Source organism: Arvicanthis niloticus, chromosome 20 (genome assembly GCF_011762505.2).
Source record: "Arvicanthis niloticus isolate mArvNil1 chromosome 20, mArvNil1.pat.X, whole genome shotgun sequence".
Taxonomy (NCBI): Eukaryota; Metazoa; Chordata; class Mammalia; order Rodentia; family Muridae; genus Arvicanthis; species Arvicanthis niloticus.
The window spans coordinates 4,145,303-4,153,817 of NC_047677.1; the positions used below are offsets into that span (position 1 = coordinate 4,145,303).

Genomic DNA, 8,515 nt, shown 5'->3' on the forward strand with positions numbered 1-8,515 from the left:
ACTAGACAGCCTTGTCTAGTCCCAGATTTTGGTGGTATTGCCTCAGGTTTCTCTCCATTTAGTTTGATTTGGTTTGCTGTATATTGCTTTTACTATGTTTAGGTATGGGCCTTGAATTCCTGATCTTTCCAAGACTTTTACCATGAAGGGATGTTGAATTTTGTCAAATGCTTTCTCAGCATCTAGTGAGATGATCATGCAGTTTTTTGTTCTTTGAGTTTGTTTATATAGTGGATTACATTGATGGATTTCTGAATATGGAACCATCCCTGCATTCCTGGGATAAAGCCTACTTGATCATGATGGATGGTTGTTTTGATGTGTTCTTGGATCTGTTTTGCAAAAATTTTATTGAGTATTTTTACATTGATATTCATAAGAAAGATTGGTCTGAAGTTCTATTGCTTTGTTGTGACTTTGTGTGGTTTGGGTAGTAGTGTAATTTTGGCTTCATAAAACAAATTGGGTAGTGTTCCTTCTGTTTCTATTTTGTGGAATAGTTTGAAGAGAATTGGTATTAGGTCTTCCTTGAAGGTCTGATAGAATTCTACACTAAAACCATCTTGTCCTGGGTGTTTTTTTTGGAAGGGAAACTTTTAATGACTGCTGCTATTTCTTTAGGGTTATGGGACTGTTTAGGTGATTTATATGCTCCTGATTTAACTTTGGTACCTGGTATCTGCCTAGAAAATTGTCCATTTCATCCACATTTTCCAGTTTTGTTGAGTATAGGCCTTTGTAGTAGGATCTGATGAGCCTACTTTTGAATTTCCTCAGTTTCTGTTGTTATGTCTCCCTTTTCAGTTCTGATTTTATTAATTTGGATACTGTCTCTGTGCCCTCTGGTTAGTCTGGCTAAGGGTTTATTTATCTTGTTGATTTTCTCAAAGAACCAGCTCCTGCTTTTATTGATACTTTGTATAGTCCTTTTTGTTTCTACTTGGTTGATTTCAGCTGTGAGTTTGATTACTTCTGTAGTCTACTCCTCCTGGGTGTATTTTCTTATTTTTGTTCTAGAGCTTTAAGGTGAGCTCTCAAGTTGCTAGTAATGCTCTTTCCAGTTTCTTTTTGTAGGCTCTTAGAGCTATGCGTTTTCCCCTTAGCACCACTTTCATTGTGTCCCATAAGTTTTGGTAAGACAAGCCTTCATTTTCACTAAATTCTAAAAAGTCTTTACTTTCTTTCTTTCTTTCTTCTTTGACCAAGTCATCACTGAGTAAAGTGTTGTACAGTTTCCACGTGTATGTGGGCTTTCCATTGTTTTTGTTATTAGTCTGTGGTTATCTGATAGGATGCAAGAGATTATTTCAATATTTTTATATAAGTTGAGGCCTGCTTTGTGAACAATTATATGGTCTATTTGAGAGAAACCACCATGAGGTGCTGAGAAACGGGAATATTCTTTTGTTTTACAATGAAATATTTTATAGATATCTGTTAAATCCATTTGTTCCACAACTTCTGTTAATTTCACTGTGTCTCTCTTTAGTTTCTATTTCCATAATCTATTTATTGCTGAGAGTTTGGTATTGAAATCACCCACTATTATTGTGTGAGGTGCAATGTGTGCTTAGAGCTTTATTAAAGTTTCTTTTATGTATGTGGGAGCCCTTGCATTTGTAACATAGATGTTCAGAATTGAAAATTCCGAACAAAATTCCAATTTCTTGGTAGATTTTTCATTTGACATGTATGAAGTTTTCTCCTTATTTTTTTTTTTTTTGTTTTTGTTTTTGATAACTTTTGGTTGAAAGTCAATTTTATTCATTATTAGAATGGCTACTTAAGCTTGTTTCTTAGGACCATTTTCTTGGAAAATTGTTTTCCATCCTTTTACTTTGAGGTACTGTCTGTCTTTGTCAATGAGGTGCATTTTCTGTATGCAGTAAAATTCTGGGTCCTGTTTATGTATCCAGTTTGTTAGTCTTTGTCTTTTTATTGGGGAATTGAGTCCATTGATGTTAAGAGATATTAAGGAAAAGTGATTGTTACTTCCTGTTATTTTTCTTACTAAAGGTGGAATTATGTTTCTGTAGCTATCTTCTTTTGAGTTTGTTGAAAGATTATTTTATTGATTTTTCTAGGTTGTAGTTTCTCTCCTTGTGTTGGAGTTTTCTATCTCTTATCATTTGTATGGCTGGGTTTGTAGGAAGATATTGCGTAAATTTGGTTTTGTAATGGAATATCTTGGTTTCTGCATCTATAGTGACTGAGAGGTTTGCTAGGTATATAGTCTGGGCTGGCATTTGTGTTCTCTTAGGGTCTGTATGATATCAGTCCAGGATCTTCTGACTTTTATGGTCTCTGGTGAGAAGTCTGGTATAATTCTTATAGATCTGCCTGTATATGTTTCTTGACCTTTTTCCCTTACTGATTTTGGTATTTTTGTTTTCTTTTGTGCATTTGATGTTTTGATTATTATGTTACGGGAAAAATTTCTTTTCTTGTCTAGTCTATTTGGAGTCCTGTATGTTTCTTGTATATTTAAGGGCATCTCTTTCTTTAGCTTAGGAAAGTTTTCCTCTATAATTTTGTTGAAGATATTTATTGGCCCTTTATGTTGATAATCTTCACTCTCATCTATACCTATTATCTTTAGGTTTGGTCTTCTTATTGTGGCCTAGACTTCCTGGATGTTTTGGGTTAGGAGCTTTTTGCATTTTGTATTTTTTTTTTTTTTTTTTTTTTTACAATTGTGTCAATGATTTTTATGGTATCTTCTGAACCTATGATTCTCTCTTCTATCTCTTGTATTCTGTTGGTGATGTTTGTGTCTATGATTCCTAATCTCTTTCCTAGGTTTTCTATCAATAGGGTAGTCTCCCTTTGAGATTTCTTTATTGTTTCTACTTCCATTTTTATGTCCTAGATGGTTTTGTTTAATTCTTTCACCCGTTTTGCCATCTGGTTAACTCTAGTGCTACCTGAACTCACTGTCTCTGACTGGAGCCTTTCTTTCCAGAACTCCTCAGAGTCCAGATGTCTCTGTAATCCTGTGATCCTGAGCTCCTGGGTGGAAGAGTTCCTGGGACTCAGGCTGCCTCTGGGATCCTGAAATCCTGTTGCTCCGAGTTCAGTGGTTCCTCTGCTTCTCTGAGTGCATTGGTTTCTCTAGGACAGTTCAGGATATGCTGTCTTCATGAGAGCAGACCAGATATGTGTCTTCCCCAGCCAAAATGTCATAAAAAAAAAAAAAAAAAAAAAAAAAAAAAAAAAAGACTATTAAACGCTGAAAGGGAAAAGGCTAAGTTACTTATAAAGGAGATATATTAGAATCACACCTGACTTACATAAATTGGAGACTCTAAAAGCCAGAAGGGCATAGACACATGTTCTACAAAATCATAGAGATCACAAATACTAGCCTGGGCAACTATAGCCAGCAAAACTTCCAATCACAATAAAGGAAGAAACTAAGACATTCCATCATAAAACCAAACTTAAACAATGTCTGCCAAAAACATAAAAACAAAACAAAAAAACTTATTCCTACAAAAGCACTAGAAACAAATCTCTAATATAAATAAAAGCAGGCACACACACACACACACACATACATACACATATACTACAAACACACACATACATACACATATACTATACACACAGATACATACATACACATATACTATACACACAGATACATACATACACATATACTATACACACAGATACATACATACATACATACATACATACTCACACTACAAAAGCAAAACAACAAGACTCAACAAACACTGCTTATTAATTTCTCTCAACATCAGTGGTTTTAATTCCCCAATAAAATAAACAGACTTGCTCTCTTTTTCCAGCTGGAACCATGGAGGCTGTTCCAGAGAAGAAGAAGAAGGTTGCTGGTGCACCAGAAACCCTTAAGAAAAAGGTTCCCGCTGTGCCAAAAACTCTTAAGAAAAAGGTTCCTGCTGTGCCAGAAACCCTTAAGAAAAAGCGAAGGAATTTCTCAGAGTTGAAGGTGAAGCGCCTGAGGAAGGCGTTTGCCCTGAAGACACTTCGAAAGGCAAGGCGGAAGCTCATCTATGAGAAGGCAAAGCACTACCACAAAAAGTACAGGCAGATGTACCGGACTGAGATTCGTATGGCCAGGATGGCAAGGAAAGGTGGCAACTTCTATGTGCCCGCAGAACCAAAACTGGCGTTTGTCATCAGAATCCGAGGTATCAATGGAGTAAGCCCAAAGGTCCGCAAGGTATTGCAGCTTCTTCGCCTTCGACAGATCTTCAATGGCACCTTTGTTAAGCTCAACAAGGCTTCAATTAACATGCTGAGGATTGTGGAACGGCACATTGCATGGGGGTATCCCAACCTGAAGCCCATCAATGAGCTTATCTACAAGTGGGGCTACGGCAGAATCAATAAGAAGCAGATCGCCCTGACAGACAGTTCCTTCATCTCTTGGTAAATTTGGCATCATCTGCATGGAGGACCTAATTTATGAGATCTATACAGTTGGGAAACGCTTCAAGGAAGCAAATAACTTCCTGTGGCCTTTCAAATTATCTTCCCCACGAGGTGGAATGAAGAAAAAGACAACTCACTTTGTAGAACGTGGAGATGCTGGCAACAGGGAAGACCAGATAAACAGGCTTATTAGATGGATGAACTAAAGTGTCGCCCCTGGTATTTTTGTCATCTGGTCAGCTAATAAACAGTCACAGCTTGGCAAATTTGAAAAAAAAAAAAACTAACAAAATGGATAAAAAAAATACGATATATCCTTCTGTTGCACTCAAGAAACACATTTTAACAGTAAGGATAGACATTACCTCAGGATAAAAACGAATGGATAAAGATAATCTAAACAAATGTTTCTAAGAATCAAGATATGTAGCTATTTTAGTTTCTAACAAAATAGACAAAACTAGACTAAGAGATGAGGAAGGACACTGTATACTCACCAAAAGAAAAATTCACCAATAGTATATCCCAGTTCTAAGAACCTAAGACTCCAAAACAAAGGCATTCAAGTTTATAAAATAAACACCATTACAGCTAAAATCACATATTGACCATTATACAGTGATAGTAGGTAACTTCCATATCACATGTCTACCTAGAGAGGTCATCCAGCAAAAAGCTAAACAGAGAAATGCTGGAGCTATATTTCATCAGAAACCAAATGTTACTAACAGATATTTATAGAATATTACCCCGAAACACAAAAGAATACGACTTCTTCTTCTCAGATCATGAAAATTTCTCCATAATTTACTACATAGTTAAACATGAAGCAAGTCTCAAAAGATACAAGAAAACTGAAATAAAATCATGCATCCCATCTACCCATCTTAATGCAAGGTGAATATCTACAACAACGGAAAGTCTAAAAATGTATGCAGCTGAGTAACTCATTACTGAATGAAAAGTGTTTCAAAGAGGAAACTATAAAACAAATTAAAGACTTTCTAGAATTAAATGAAACCTATACATAAGATACCTGGACACAGGAAGTCAGTTATAAGAGACAAGTTCATAACACTAAGTTCTTACATTTTCAAAATAAATAAATAAATAAGTAACAATCTCATACTACCAAGTTAACAGCACACCTAAAATCTCTAGGAGGAAAAAAAGAAGTTATAAGAGACAAGTTCATAACACTAAGTTCTTACATTTTCAAAAATAAATAAATAAATAAATAAATAAATAAATAACAATCTCATACTACCAAGTTAACAGCACACCTAAAATCTCTAGGAGGAAAAAAAGAAGAAACCATACTCAAAAGAAGTAGATGGAAAAAATAATAAACTCATGGCTGAAGTAAATAAAATATAAAGAGAAAAGAAAACAACAATTAAAAGAGTCAATGAGACAAAGAGTTTGTTCTTTGAGCAAATCAGTAAGACTTACCAGTTCTTAGCCATATTAAATCAAAGTTATAAGGAGAAGTTACAAGAAGATCAACAAACTTAAGATGAAAAGAAAGACATAGCAACTGACACTGAGAAAATCCAGAGAATCAAAAGAACATACTTCAAAAATCTGTACTCTACTAAATTTGAAAATCTAAAAATATGGATAACTATGTTAATATATACCATAGTTAAATCAAGATCAGATAAGTAATTTAAACATATAACTATAACATGTATTACTATATAGCATATAGCATATAACATATATTACTAGGGGTTTTACTATAACCCCTAGTAAAATAGAAGCAGACATTAAAAGTCTCCTAAGTAAAAAGACCTAGGATCATATTGTTTTACAGCAGAATTCTACCAGACCTTCAAAAAATTAATGACAATCTACAAACTACAGTATTCAGCCCTAAAATACGAAGAAATTTTAAATACTATTTCTGCTGCCTGACACATGACCATAAATTATAGCTTGTTAGTCAATCAAAACTACACATTCTTAGTCAATAAAAATAGCTTTAAAAACATTTATAAAGTTGTTTTGCAACTAAAATTCAAATTTGGTAATAGATTGACACTTTAAACGAGTTTTAACATTTTCTAAAAATATTCAGATTGCTCATTAAAATAAACATTTAATAAAAATTAAACACAAAATTGTTATTTTTAGAGATAAACTAAAACAGAGGGGGTATATGTATGTGTATACGTGTGTATATCTATTTTGAACTGAAGTTGTGTGAGAAAGATGTGTCTATATTAAATAATATGCAAACTATTTGATGTTGGCTGACTAGAAAAGACTGACATAGTGATGGAAATATCTTAGTCCTTTTAACACCTAATGACTTTCAATTTCTGACTCTGAGATCACCTTATTATGTCTCTTAGAAAAAATTCCTAGAATTCATCACTAAGCGTAATAGACTCTATACCCCTAGTATCCCTAAACTTCAAAAGACCAAGGATCAAGATGACAGGTAACAAGCAGAGCAATTCTGCTTTGCTGTAGCTCATCTCTCTACTGCCGCCACCAATGGTTATTGACTATGCTGATCTAGAAACTTCTTGATGGCTAAAAAACCTCAAGTAACCTCCTCCATGGCAGATGACTCCTGTATTTCTAGGCTCCAATCACTCATATTTGACTAGAACCAAGTTGTTTTATTTTACCTTAAAAGCTGTTATTGAACCTGAATATCTCACCAAGTGACACTTGAAACATCACTGTTAACATTCCATTGTTCAGCTACTGTCAAGGTGCTGGGTAAGGAGATAGGGGGTACAATGTTGGTACCTATAATTCTGTATCTTTGATCATTTGTCCATTTGCTGGTGTGCAATAGAATCTTTTGTATTATGGACCTCCCACTATGTAATCAGGGATCATCCTTATCTTGACACCAGTGGAAGCAGGCTTGGTGGCAGATGTGGCTAGGACCATTACAGGAGATTAGGCTGTGGTTCTGTAGGTGAAGGCCATCCATCTCCATGGCTCCTCGAGAAAAGAGATAGTCCATGATCCTAAAGAGTTTATTGTCATGGTGGAAAGTGGTTGCATAAAATCATACCCACTTTCAGGATGGGCCGGAGATTAAATACCTTTTGCAGGGAGGAATATCTGGAAAGGAAAGCTTATTGGCTACGCTCAACACACCTCTTGGTACCTTATTAGCATAGAGAATTCTGTTAATGGGCCTACATGACCATAGGACACATTCCATTTATGTGAGAAGCATGGTTTTGCAGGGAGCTGGGAGTCACCTAAGCCTTGGATGTATGCCCATAGAGTCTCTGGGTCTTGACGTGCTCTAACTTATCAAACTTCCTGGCCTGGTTTTATGTCCCAGAGTAACTCTTACTCTGGTAGGTCCTACTTAGTCATGAAATTACTTGCTGACCAACCCAAACAATAATAATGTCTGTGGAACAAACATAATTCCGAAGTGCATAGAGTGCATAACCTAACATGATATTTTATCAGAACCAACTGAAAATATTTCAAGATATGTGCTCAATGAGGTTGACCTGAAACATGGGAATTAAAATGAGAAACTCTTATGTCTACTGCGACAGAACAATTCCCACTGTGGGGCTTCCTTTGCTGTCTGTGAAATCAAACGCGATTTCAGCTGCCATGCTCCTGAAGCCTCATAATGGTGATCTTTAAGGGCTGTAGAAAAATAATTAACTCACATGTAAAGTGGAAACTGATTGTATCGTGCCCTCTGATTCATTGTGTTTTGTTCTTAATTTGGGGAGATAATAGAATAAATTACCCTGGTTTCAAGCACACATAATTTCAAGTATTCCTTTTTATGATTATTAAGAGTAGCACCAAATGTCTTTAATATAAAAACAAGCATAAGAGAGCAAATTGGCTTCCTGTAAAGCCCTATTTATAAGCTTTCAGTGTCTACAAATAATACTTTCAAATGTTTATGGTGTTCTTTCAATTTTTTTTTGCCTTAAACCATTTTTCCCACTATTGATGATGTGCTTTATTAAAAATTCAGTAATTGAATTTCAGCAGCAGAGATTGTAAAATACTGTATTACATTTATAGTAAGGCATAAAATTCTTTAAGTCTTTTTTGGCTAACACCGCCATCCAGAAAATTATTTTTTTTA

The 8,515-nt window shown here is 35.1% G+C and overlaps 1 pseudogene; it reads left to right on the plus strand.

Annotated features, from left to right (window-relative positions):
* The first annotated feature begins 3,817 nt into the window (after positions 1–3,817).
* LOC117724707 (large ribosomal subunit protein uL30 pseudogene) lies at positions 3,818–4,673 on the plus strand (annotated as a pseudogene).
* The last annotated feature ends 3,842 nt before the right edge of the window (positions 4,674–8,515 follow it).